At 41.0% G+C, this 14,106-nt stretch overlaps 1 long non-coding RNA gene across 1 annotated transcript; it reads right to left on the minus strand.

Moving 5' to 3' along the window:
• Positions 1–4,185: 4,185 nt before the first annotated feature.
• On the minus strand, positions 4,186–7,002 carry LOC116753202. Its single transcript, XR_004349705.1, has 3 exons — positions 6,559–7,002; positions 4,638–4,742; positions 4,186–4,513 (listed from the first exon to the last, which is right to left on the minus strand). It is a non-coding gene; the product is annotated as an uncharacterized LOC116753202 (long non-coding RNA).
• Positions 7,003–14,106: the final 7,104 nt, after the last annotated feature.

The following is a 14,106-nucleotide window of genomic DNA, read 5'->3' on the forward strand; positions in this document are numbered from 1 at the left end:
AGTGGATGTTTTTCTCTTTTTTGCATCCAAAAAACTCCTGTTAACAAAGGAACAAACCTCTTCCATTGGCCTCTTTCATTTCTGGACCCAGTATGGACAATGTGTGTTTTAAGGATAGACCCAGAGACCTCTGGAAAGAGATTGATACAGTGGACAGAGCAAAGCACAAGAGAGTGAGGAAGGCTAGGCAACTGGCAAGGGCAGTACAAAGCCGTGGACCTTGGACTCTAAAGCTGGGTGGAGTCCTGTGGAGCCAGGAGGAACTGAGTCAAATGGGAGGGGCTGAGCAATGAAAAGTACTAGAAAGGGTGGCATCAGAGGGCAGGTCTGGCAAGTTGTGACAGGTGAGCTTGGGAGAAAACAATAAAGCAATTGGGATAGAGAATGGATATTCTGAGTTAAGAGATCTCAGAAGTTTAGTTAAGTCCTAGTGGTCATGAGATCCAGCATCTGAATTTGACAGACCAAGACTGATAGAGAGGGAAATCCATAAAATCAAAAAAGTTAGGGAGCCTTGTGAAATTAAGGAGTCTGGAGGAGCAGTAGCCCAGATGCTGAAAGATCCTGGGAATACTGATCGATGAAGGGCAAAGGGAAGAAGAAACTCAGCCAGTTCCTAAAGTCATTTGGGTAGGTATGAAATGCTTACTATGGTTTTGGGCAACTGCATCAATAATATGAAGAAGAAAATGTAAAAGGATGGAATTAATATTACATGTTTAGGAAGAGGGAGAGAAAAGGTACAGAGGAGAAAATGATAAAAGATTAGAGGGTTGTTTTTTTTTTAAGTCAGGAAAAAGTTCCTATATGTGTTCCACCAGAAGCAAAAAACAAACAAAATTGGCAGTACCTGTTCAAGACAGGATTTTCTTTAAACTGAATGAATGATCCTTGCTCTTAACCTAGATATGGACACCCTAATGCATGATTATGGATCCAGGAACTTTCAGTTTCTGGTAAGAACTCTTAGGTTAGCAAATTCCATTAAGGTTGCCATCTTGACCTTGTTAATAGTAGCATTACATAGTTGGGACAGCAAAATTACCATGTGCCTCTACACTTAAAAGGAAATCTTAACCAGAGCCAAGCAACTGTCATCACTATCATTAAATACTTGTTGATTCCACTGTTCCTCTTCCCTGTTATTAGATACTGGGTACTACATAATTTTCATGTTTTGGGTCTGATGGATTCTCCACCAACAAGAAACTTAGAGGTATCCATTATGTCTGATAATGAACCATAATAAAATGGATAAATTAAAATCCTAATGTAATCCTCAAAGTTCATTTTAGCCAAAATCTTTAAACTCTTCTCTCACTTTCCCTGTTTCCCTCCACTCTACGCCAAACACTTTCACCCTGAAATTAGAGTTATCAACTAGTAACAAAAGAAGTTTTGTGAGATTTATGTTTTCTCTCTCATTATCCACTGTTCAACATTTGAAAAATATTAACACGGTCCAAAACAGGGAAAAGACTAACAGGAGAAATACATATAAACTTTATATTAATATATATATGGAAAAAACTTGTGTTATGAAAAATTATCCCAAACTTAAAATAAGGCAAACCATGAGGGCCACATATCTTTTCAATACTATACTATAGCATTGTGTAGAAGCTTTTCCAAAGATTGCTTAATTTTCTAGGACAATGTAACTGTGTTTGACTTTGAGGTTTACTATTTGATTGGAACCCAGACACTGTTAACATGAAATTTTCTGTCCAATAAAGAAGATAACCTATAGGTTTACTTGCCTATAGGACATTAACCACTTTTGTATCTAACCTAGCCGTCTTATTCTAACATTCCTTTGTGAAAACGTATAAACACTTGGTCCTTCAAAATACTTTTGGAACCAGCTTTACCATCTTATTGGTCCCCTTCATCAATGAGTTAAAGAATCTTAGCATGTGTTCATTTTATATTGGTTATGAGAATTACGTTTGTAAAATTTTGAAAATTATGCTTTGACACCTGATAGTCCTTATGATAAAAGGATTAACATCTTTTTAGACTTTGGAAGCATGATTCTGATATAATGTGCTCACATTTTTTAAACTTTCAAATCTGACATTTCCACCTATGAGAGCAGCTAGGAACAGGAGGCAGGAAAGAGCCGAAAGCTTGAGGCAAAGGACAAAGAGGCCAAGTTGAGACGTTAGACAAATAAAGGACAATTGCCATATGAGGGCTCACACCTCTTAGGGTCCCAGCAGGCCCAAGCAAGCATGTGGTGTCACTATCTTTCTGACACCACCTCTGAGCAGGCCCACCCTAGCACTGCCAAGCTGACCATTGGGACCCCAGAATGAGAGGGCTGGAGACAGCAACCTGGTTGGAAAGTTTGGGGGTAAGTAGGAGCAGTAGCTAGGGGAATTGTCTTGAATATGCATAGCAAACACATTGTGTATTTTATAGGCCCTCCCAGGCCACACCTTGGTTCTGCCATTACCCAAAGCCATGGTTTGGTCTTAGGGAACTGGGATGTCCAACTACTGATGCTAAAATTAAAATTAACCCCCCCACTATCATCAGAGGGCAGTACATTTTTAAAAATTTATCAAAAAGTAGCTTTGACCTGGCCCTGGAAGGATGTTAGTAGTGTTTTCTTAAAATTTAAACAATGTGCCTACATCTACATCCAGAGTGAGTTCGAAGTGAGTCTTGCTCAGCCTTGTATGTTGTTTTTAAATACTCTTTTTAAAATGTTAAGTTTTCTGTGTCATACTTAGATTCATTCATTTTAAACACTTAATATGTGCCGAGCACTATTCTAGGTAATAGGGATACAGAGGAGAATAAGGCAGACAGGACCCTGCTTTTACAGAGCTCACATTTCAGTGGGGAGAAATGAGTAAATAAGAAAAGTATCATGTGATCATAAATGCTGTGAAGATAAATTAAAGTAGGGTAATATGGGGAAAATCCTTCACTTAATCGATTATCGCTTCCTCCTGCAGCATCTAAAAAGACAAGGAAAAAAATTCTATCAGCCTGATGAAGCCACAAATGCAAATTCCAAGACCATGTAACTAAAACACCTGTATGACCAAGTCATATTTTATGGCATTATATGCTCAAGAAGCTTTACTTTTAAAATCCAACTTCATCTTTTCCTAGCTGTTTCCAATTTTCATCCACTCCTATGCCTGACTTCATTTTCTTCAAAAGGCTAATGAGATGTCACTCTAAGAAGAAGGACACAGGAGTTAGTTTTTCTTGTTTCCACCCTTTGGAAATAAGCCTATTAGTCACAGCTGAACCCAAACCTTCCTTTAAGACTACGGGGTGGAGCTTACGTAACTTGCATGTGTGAGTGCATGCGTAGAAGCAGCTGCATGCCCAGTAGTCACTGAGGCTGGTAACTGAGGAAGATCTTCATCTTCCTCCCTTCCCCTTAGTTTCCTCCTTTATAAAATGCAATATTAGGGCTTCCCTGGTGGCGCAGTGGTTGAGAGTCCGCCTGCCGACGCAGGGGACATGGGTTCGTGCCCCGGTCCGGGAAGATCCCACGTGCCGCGGAGCGGCTGGGCCCGTGAGCCATGGCCACTGAGCCTGCGCGTCCGGAGTCTGTGCTCCGCAACGGGAGAGGCCACAGCCTCTGAGCCTCTGAGAGGCCCGCGTACCGCAAAAAAAAAAAAAAGCAATATTAGTATCTGTTTTCACTGGGCCAGTGTAAAGATGAAAGATTAAATAAGAGTGTACTCAATAAGTGGAAGTTTAAAAAAGTGTTTCTCGCCTCCACCTCCCCCCAAGCTCCAGATATACGTTAGCAGTCTTCCAGATGTACAAAAGTAACACTAAAATTCAAGGCAACTAAGGCTGGGAAGTAATAGCCATTGAAAAACAGAATCAAGATTTTAAAATATTTTTCATGACTGGACTAAAACCAACAGGATGAAATTTTATGGAGCTAAAAGTAACGTCCAGCTCTTACATTAAGAAATGTCAGGGCTTCCCTGGTGGCGCAGTGGTTGGGAGTCCGCCTGCCGATGCAGGGGACACGGGCTCGTGCCCCGGTCCCGGAGGATCCCGCATGCCGCGGAGCGGCTGGACCCGTGGGCCATGGCCGCTGAGCCTGCCCGTCCGGAGCCTGTGCTCCGCAAGGGAGAGGCCACAGCTGTGAGAGGCCCGCGTACCGCAAAAAAAAAAAAAAAAAAAAAAAAAAGAAATGTCAACTGCAGAAGCACAGGATGGGAAAGAATTCACTTAAAAGCAATTAATGTGAAATAGAGGAGGTTTTGTAGACAGCAGATTCAGTATGAACAGACTGGAGAGTGGCTGCCAAGGAAGCTAATGTAATCCCACAATGCACTAATTGAGGCTTAATGTCCAGATCAAGGGGAGGAATGGCCCCGATGCACAGCGCCCTGGCCAGATCCTGTCTGGAGCCAAATCCTCCTTCAGGAGCCTTGTCTTAAAGGGGACATGGACCAACTGGAGTATGTTCCGCAGGGAGTGACCACGTCACACAAGAATCTATTGGAAGACGTGATGAGGCTTTTGCCTGGAAAAGAGAAGATGGTCTTTATGAACATTTATTTAAAGACCTTTCATGTGGAAGAATGTAGCAGTACTTCCGGAGGGAAAAATTAGGCACAGTGGGTGGAAGTTTAGGGAGCAGTTCTTACCTCAGTAAAAGGAAGAAGTCTCTGAGGATGAAAGCTTCCAGCAGTAGGAAGGATGACTTTGTGCAGTAGTGATCTGGCTGTCCCTGAAAGCAATCTCTCAAGGCTCTGGATGGGAGGTCAACCAGATCAGTCTTTTTCAAACTGCTCTCTATGGAGTGTCATCCCAGGGAGCCAGGGTAGGGGAGGGGTGGGGAATGGTAATTGTTCCCTAGTGATAGGAAGGAAGGAGACCAAGGACGTAGGAACTGGACCCCCAACTTAACCACAGCAGCTCAGTCCTTATGTTTCTAAGTTTAACCCATTTCAGAGTTCCACCTGAGATATTTCTTAAAGCTCTGCTTATAAAATCAACTTTTGCAGACCATTGGAGATGATGGCTTTATCACCAACTCAGGTGGTGACCCCACACCCCCTCTCTTAGGACTGCGACTGTCAGAGAGCAGTCTAGAGCAGGGACTAGATAAATCCTAGCTTTGCCTGAGCTCAATCACTTCTGGAGCTTTCTAAATCGTCCCACCCGCCCCCACTTCCCTTAAGAAAAAAAAGCAGTCTCAGTCTTTTGGTTAGTAGCTCTTGAGAAGGTCTGACAATTTGCTGGATAATTAACATTAACCTTTAAGCCTTCATCACACGCCCTCTTCCCAAAAGCCTTCCTCCTGTCGTGTCTCCTCCATCAGTCTCCACATCTGGCACGGAGAAGAGAAATCCTGGGGCCAAGTTTCAGGCAGAACTTTAGCCCCAGACGGCGGTAGTTCTCCTGTCCCTGCAGGCCCTCCAGGAAATACATGACGGGCACAGGCCCTTGGAAGGGAGCTTATCCCTTCCTACTAGGTGGAGTTTCCCTCCCACCCCAGGCTTGAGTTCTCCCCTCCCTACTCAGAACCTCCTCGTTACCACTATTTATAACAAGGCTTCCCAAACCAGGCTTCTCTTTACAGTTGTCATAAAAATTTGAGCAGCTTTTAAAAGTATAGACTCGGTCACTCCTCAGATGCGAATCAGAATATCTCAGGGTGGGATCTAGGAATCTGTATTTGTAACAGACTGGCTTCCCCAAGGCACATCAGTTGGGAACCACTGGTCTCAACCATCACTTTGGCACAGAGTCCCTCTCACTCTGTAGGACTGCTGTCTTATTTATGCATCCCATCTTGAAGGGAAGGACCATGTGTCACTTGGATTTGTTCCTCCACTTCTTACCACCAGATCCACATTGCAGCAGCTGACAATGGGTGAAGCATGAGCCGCGCCTGGAGTCCCTCTAGCTGCTCTACTTCTCCCGAGATTTTCAGTTGCAAAAGTCTCTTCTTTGCTATCACTGGTTCTCAAACTTCCCAATGAATCAGACTCACCTGGAGGGCTTGTTAAAACAGATTGATGGGCCCCACCCTTAGAGTTTCTGACTTAGTAGGTCTGCAGAGGGGTCTAAGAATTTGCATTTCTAACAAATTCCCCAGACTGCATTTTGAGGAATACTGCACTAGACTCTTGCTTCCCTTCTTTCTTGTCGTGGGTATACATGCTTCTAATCTACACTTCCCTTTCGTACATATTAACTCCAGTATAGCCCATAGTGTCTCTCTGCTTATAGGCCTCTCCTCTTATAACTACATTATTTCTATGAGATTCAGGTATACGATGGGCTTCTATCTCAAACCTCCCCACAATCCCTGGTTCTGTGGCCCAGGGGTTCACCCTTACAAGGTGTTCTGCACTTAGAAGGCATTCTTGCTGAAGAAATTCAGAAAAGGGAAGTACAATTATAGGCCGGAGCAATTGGGAAAGCTTCAAAAAAAACGGGGTCAGATTTCAGTTCATCCTCAAAGGGAGAGGAAAGAGCATTTATGACAGGGAACCATATCGCCAGTGACCCCTGAAAACAGGAGCGTATATTGGAATGACACTGAGGGAACAGACTCACCCTGGAACACACCTCTCTTCCATGAGGTGGTATATGTCATGGGAAGGCATCCTGTCTGTTTCCACATCTATTACAACTTACCAACCGCACTGGAGGCAAAGTGACGTTGATTTTGTTGTTTCAGGTTATTAGCTGTTCAGGAGCCCCAGGGGCAGCAGTGCTGCGTGGGCCAAGCAGCGTGGGCATCACCGTCAAGAGAATGGGCATGTTTGCTCCTAAGGCCCAGGATAGTTCATTCCACTTCTTCTTTCTGTGGAAAAAGCCCCCCACCCTTAGGGGTGTGGCAAGAGCTGACCTGAGGAAGAAGCTTTGCTCAATAGGAAATGAGCTATGATTGTGAAATGAGGAAGCCCTGCTAAGGTTCAGCTTGATGGTTTTGAATTACAAAAAGAAAAGAATGAGTGAAAAGGGAACATACTAGTGGACAATTGGAAAAACCCCAAATATCCATCAATAAGACATGGGTTAAGTGAATCGTGCTGTGGGCATATTGGGAAGCCCATAGGAACAAAGAGGTAGACCAGGGACCTGGAAATACCTCCTAGCTGCACTGTTGAGAGAAACCAGTTGCCAAAAAACAAGTAAATTATATTCCCATGATTTTTAAAAAATCAGTTAAAAACTCTTGAAGGATCATCACAAGTTAACTTAAATCATGGCCTGTGGAGAGGGGAGTGAAGTTTAAGTGAGAGGGGAGGAACTTAAGTGAGATTTTTTTAGTTTTTAAAAATAAATTTCTAAATGGTTTGAATTTTTACATGTAATTTTTTATTTTTATTTTTTGGCCACGCCACCCATGGGATCTTAGTTCCCCAACCCGGGCCCTGGGCAGTGAAAGCGCCAAGTCCCAACCCCTGGACCACTAGGGAACTCTCATGTTCTACATGTTTTAGACCTATTATTAACTTATTTAATCCACCCAATAAGCCTATTTTATAGATAAGGAAACTGAGGCACAGAGCAGTTAAATAGCCCACCCAAGGACATGCAGGTAATACCTGGGAGAGCCAGGATTTGAACTGAAGTCACCTGGCTCCAGAATTTGTGCACTAAACCACCTCACTATTATGTCTCTCAGTGGACCATGTTGGGCCATTGGATGTTAACCATAAATGTAATACGATCCCAGTTAAAAAACAAACCATATGTATAGAAAAAAATGGAATTCAAGTCTCTAAAGCTATCCTTTTAAAACACTGATCCAAATATTCACTGTGAATTCCAGCTCCGATGGGATAATTCAGGAACGAATTAAGTGATTTCAGAGCTCGAGGAAAGCCTCGCTTCTCTCCCCTACCCCAAACTGTTGGTTAACATTTCTTAAACAAGGATTAAATGTTTTTACTACCCTATTTGGTTTAACATGCAAATATCTCTGGGCGAGGTATAACTATCTTGGATTTAATTGTCCAAATCTCTGATTTAATACTATTAAGGTGTAAATAGCAACTATACACAAAGATTAGGTTGTGATAGGGAAAGGGAAAAAACAGGCAGGAAGGAGACAGCTTGAGAGCACCACAGAGTTCTTATGTGGAAGGCTGGAGGAGGCAGGTTATCATAAACTAGCTATTGATGACACTGCTTTACATGATACAAGCCTTACCTTTTATAAGCACTTGCCCATGTATTTTACACATTCAATCCTTCCTAGGGCTAGGGAAGATAGATATACCCATTTTACAGAAAAGGAAATCAAGTCTTCGGGACATTGTGGCTTGGTTAATTACCAAGTTGGAGCTGGAACCCAAAACTCATAATTCTCCATTCAGGACTCTTGAATCACACCTAAATACCTCAGCTACATCACTACCTTGCTCAGGGATAGGCTGGAGCCAGCAGATGAAAGTGAAAAATTGTAACAGACAAAAGATCCACGTGTTAAGGGTAGCAATGGGGTCCTGGCCAAGACCCACTGAAGGATGTCCAGGTGGGAAGACAGAGCAGGAGCCCTGGTCAACTAAGAAGCAACATGAGGGTGCCAGATCACAAGGTGGGGGAAAGGCCTGGGGACTGGCACCACGTCAGCTGTGGAGCAGGGCAAGAGTTGACTTCAGCATCCATCTGCCAGGACTTTGCTCCCACTCCATCCCCATTTCTAGATCTTCCTCCAACTCCTTTCACTTCTTCCTGTTGCTTCCCTCTCCCACTCCAACTCCAAACTCATATTTGACAGTATTGAAAAATGGGGAAATGCATGATATTTTTAAGAAAGAAAATTGTTCTATCGATGGAGTTGGATTAGTATTCCTATTCATTTGGGTTCCAATTACAAGTCCTACTAATTATTTGAGCTTCTTTCCATTTTATCAGCTAGTTAGGATGGGTGAAACTCTATAAATCAGTTGCTTCACTTCTTAATTAAATCCAATTAATCTATTTACTGCTGCATTCAATCTTGAATTCTTTTCATATTCTCTCTACCTACTAGTACTACAAGTTTTAATGTTTAAATGATCTCCAGCAGGATTTTGTGTAACTCCCACAGCTTTGACTCTGTGGTCACAACTCCTAAAAAGGCCATTCTAAGGACATAAAGACATGGATATGCTCCCTAAATCCTTGTGATCTGGAGGAGAAGGAAAAATACAAATGAAAAGAAATATACTACAATTCCTCCAGGGTAATTGGATGACTCCTGAAACTTCCTGCAGTGTGTGTACTACTGATAGTAGGAGGAGGGGAAAGGCACTGAGAAGGTAAGAAAATTAGCAATTAAAAAGCTATTGTGCATTACAAGGAAGGCATCTCATGATTTTTGTTTTACAGTTTCCACCTTTAATTTTTGCCCTTACTACGGCCCACAGAGTTCTAAAAATCGCCACCAGGGAGCAGGAGTGTGCCAGTGTCAGGCGTTTGAAACGGCTGGGTTTGGGTTTCCTTGCAGAGAATTTCCCTAGGAAGGAATTACTGTTCCTACTACACAGGTTAAGGAGCTAAGGGAGAGAGAAGTAAAAAGTAGGCAACTCAGCATCATGTGCGTGGCAGAGGTGGGATTTGAACACTGGTTTTGGTAATCCATCCAGCTTTTTTTTTTTTAAATAAAATTTATTTATTTATTTTTGGCTGTGTTGGGTCTTCGTTGCTGCGCGCAGGCTTTCTCTAGTTGCGGCGAGCGGGGGCTACTCTTTGTTGTGGTGTGCGGGCTTCTCATTGCAGTGGCTTCTCTTGTTGCGGAGCACGGGCTCTAGGCATGCAGGCTTCAGTAGCTGTGGCTCCTGGGATCAGTAGTTGTGGCTCACGGGCTCTAGAGCGCAGGCTCAGTAGTTGTGGGTGCACAGGCTTAGCTGCTCTGTGGCGTGTGGGATCTTCCCGGACCAGGGCTCGAATCTCTGTCCCCTGCATTGGCAGGCAGATTCCTAACCGCTGTGCTACCAGGGAAGCCCCCAGCAGGCTCTTTTAGTGCTCACCTGAGTTTGTGGCTTTGATTTCCACATTGTTTTTCCAAAGGTTTACAACCCCCTTTTATTAAAGGCAATAAATTAAGAAAAACTTAAACAATGTTACTGTAACTGCTTCTTTTTTCCTATTTTCTCTCAATTATTCCTAATTTTTATCATTCACAATTCTTCTTTCATCCCTGGACCTAATGTCAAAGAGAGAGCCTCGTTCCCTTCCACCAACCTTGACTTTTATGTCCCTCAGTTAAGAAATCAGTTCTGTGACAGCTTCTGTTCTGTTGTCTATAATTTACTTTGACGGCTTCAGCAGAACCACAGCGATATAAACATGTGTGAAGTACACTGGATTTACAAGCCTGAGACAGCCAGATGTCCTAAGCAGGAGTGTTTTCTCCAGAGGTGGTGAGCAAAGCTTGTCATGAAATACCTCCCACATTCCTGGTCCAGTTCACACCAGAGGCTTTGTTAACTAGCAAAATGGATGTTAGACATGTTTCCCTTGGTGACATTAGTAGTGACCCAAGAGGTGTGGATTCCCTGGAAATATTGAAGAGCACCCCTGCCATTGCATGGTCAGAGTCACAAGCTGGTGGCCCAAACCCTGTAGAATGGTGTTCTGGGCTTGTCTCCTAAATGGTCCTGTAATCCAGCCACTGACTCAGAAGAGTCTTGGCCCTTTGAGTTTAACAAGATGGCAGTTGAATCCTCACAGGAGACTCATGTTTTATTTGTTTCAAGTGAGATGGAGTTCTTAAAACAACACCCACCTGGGGCTTCATCAAGTCCACAGAACAAGTTTTAAGACGGGTTTCTAAGCCTGCCTGATAATAACCATTATGTGTGTGTGGCCAAATTTGGGCTGAGACTTGCTTTCATTGTAGCGGCAACACTGTGGGTTGGGAGACCTATGGACCTCATGTGTTATCTACTAGATAGACCCTCATAATTATAAACAGCCCAATTGCCTTGGGTTGGTTCACTATGTTTTGCTTACACCTTGCTTTGGAGAAAATCCCCTCAGGAAATATATCTGCATCTCTTTCCTTCTTGCATGAGGGAAAAGTACAGGGAGGAAGGATTGTCACCTACGTCCCTTCTCCACACATTCACCACTCACTGGAGGAAATAGCTTTCCTTCCTTTCTGTTATTCAGAGGCCTGTTTCCCACAGCTCCATTTTTTTTTTTTAAACTTTCTCACAGGCAATAGCATGTGTGTTAATAAGCCCCTTGGCAAGTTTTCCTAAGCAGGGTTGTAACGCTGGCAATTCACTTTTTGAAAAAACGTTTATCTCAAATGTTTAAAGCAACAATCTCTATTGAAATACAAGATAATATTGAAAAGAAAATAAATGTATTTAATCATTATGGGGTGGCTATTTTTACACTTTTTTTTCTTGGTAAGGAGATGTCTGTGGATTCTAATGGAGTCCTGAAGAGTCAACTCAGGAATTACAACACTGCCCTCTCAACATCTGTCTCCAAATTCACTTCTTTGCTCCAGACTTTCATTATCTATTGTCTACACTGTTATTATTGTCTAGATTGGTTACTATTTTTGTTCCATTGTTCTTTTATTTTATAGAAGTGTAGCAAAGTGCATCAATTTAAAATGTACAGTTCAATGAATATTTACATATGTATACATCTCTGGTGCCCCAGAAGGCTCCCTATGCCCCTTCCTTGTCAATACCCAGCCCCCCAAAGGTTACAACTACTCTGACTTCTATTGATACTACCATAGAGTGTTTCCATCTTATCTCGAACATAATTGAGTGAAAGAGTATGTACTCTTTGGCATCCAGCTTCTTTGCTCGACACAGGGCAGTGAGATTAATCCACTGTGGCATGTAACAGTAATTCACTCTTTTATATTGCTGTGTGGTATTCCATTATATGAATATATCACAATTTGGTTATCCATCCCTCTGAAGTTGTTGCTAGTGTTTGGCTATTATGAATAAAACTGCTAGAAATGTTCTTGCACTTGTCTTTTGGTGGACTCATTTTCCTTGGAGGTATACTATGAATGGGATTGCTTGGTTGTAGGATAGGCATGCAATTAGCTTTAGCACACACTATCCTACAATTTCCCAAAGCTGCATAAATATACATTCCCACCAGCAATGGAGAGAGTTCAATTGTTCCATATATTCATCAATGACTGTTGTCAGTCTTTTAAATTTGAACCACTGTAGTGAATGGGTATTAGTAAATGATTGCAGATTTAACTGCATTTTGCTTATTTGAACATCTTTTTATGTGCTTATTTGTCCATTTGGATAACCTCTTTTGTGGAATCTTGCTTGTGTCTTTTGCCCATTTAAAAAAAATTAGGTTGTCTTTTTCTTACATATTTTTAGAAATTCTTTATATATTCTTATAATGGGGCTTTTGTTGACTATACACATTGTGAAAATCTTCTCCAGTACAAGGCTTGGTTTTCATTCTCAATAACATCTTTGATAAGCACTCTTAATTTTAATCAATTTGAAGCATCATTTTTTTCTTTTGTGTATTGCTTTGTGTGTCCTGCCTAAAAAATTCTTGCTTACTCCAAAGTCATGAAGATATGCTCTTATTTTCTTACATAAATTCTATCGTTTCAGTTCTAATGCTCAGGTCTATAATCCATTTCAAATGAAATGTTGCTTATGGTGTCAAATAGAGGATCAAGGTTCTCCTTTTTCTTTTTCTGTAAGAATATCCAGTTGCCGTAGTCCCATTTGTTGACAAGACCATCCTTTCCCCATTGAATTTCAGTGGTGACTTTGTTGTATATCAAGTGACTCTATATGTGTTGAGTTTATTTCTTAACTTTCTATTCTCTTCTGTGAATGTATTTCTTTGTCTTTATCCCCATACAATGCTGTCTTGTTAATTGTAGCTTTATATTAAGTCTTGAAATCTGGTAGTGTAACTCCAACTTTGATCTTCTTGAATACACCTTGACTCTTCTAGGTCCTTTGCATTTCCATATACATTTTAGAATCTTCCCATCAATTTCTACAAAAAAATCTTCCTGGGATTTTGATTGGGATTGAACTGAATCTATAGATCAATTTAGTGAGATTTGACTTCTTAGTAATATGAGCCTTCTAATCCATGAACATTGTATATTTTTCCATTGATACGTTTTCTTTAATTTCTCTTAATATTTTGTAGTTTTCAGTGCAGGACTTTTGCGTATCTTTCAGTATATTTATTCCTAAATATCTAGTGTTTTTAAGTTATTATAAATTATATTTTTAAGATTTTCATTTTCTAATTGATCATAAAACATGATCAGTTGTTTTTTGTATATTGATTTTCTATCCAATAACCTTACTTAATTCATTCTTGAATTCTAATCATATATTTGCAGATTCTTTCAGATTTTCTCTATATATTATCTTGTCATCGGTAAATAATGCCATTTTTATTTATGATTTTTATGCCTTTTTCCCTTTGCTTTATAGTAATTGCTAGAGCCTCTGGTACAATATTGAATTCTGGTGGTAACAGAACCACCAATCAGTCATGTTTCTGATGTTAGGGGGAAGTGCTCAGTATTTAAGCATTAAGTGTGATGATACCTATAGGCTTTTTGGAGATAGATACCATTTATTAGATTAATAAGGGTTTCTCTCAATTATTGGTTTGCTTAGTGTTTTATCATTAGCTGTTTATAATTTTGTCAAATGCTTTTTCTACATACTGAGGTGATTCTCCTTTAATCTTTTTTTTGGGGGGGAGGGGAGGCCATGCCATGTAGCATGTGGGATCTTAGTTCTCAGACCAGGGATCAAATCTGTGCCCCCTGCATTAGAAGCTTGGAGTCTTAACCACTGGAACTCCAGGGAAGTCCCTCCTTTAATCTTTAATGCAAAATGTATACTGATTGATTTTAAAATGTTATACTATTCTTGAATTACTGAAACAAATCTGGCATTACCGATCAAGATGTGATATACTTTTTGGATATTGCTGGATTTGGTTTGCTAATATTTTGGTTAGGATATTTATATTTAGGTTCATAAAAGATATTGTCTAATAATTTTCTTTTTTGTAATGTAATTTTTCTTTTGTGACATCAGGATTATCTTAGCATTGTAAAACAGGTTGAAAGTATTCCCTTTTCCCCAACTCTTTGAAAGTATTTGAACAATA

The sequence above is a fragment of the Phocoena sinus genome, chromosome 4 (assembly GCF_008692025.1).
Source record: "Phocoena sinus isolate mPhoSin1 chromosome 4, mPhoSin1.pri, whole genome shotgun sequence".
Classification (NCBI taxonomy): Eukaryota; Metazoa; Chordata; class Mammalia; order Artiodactyla; family Phocoenidae; genus Phocoena; species Phocoena sinus.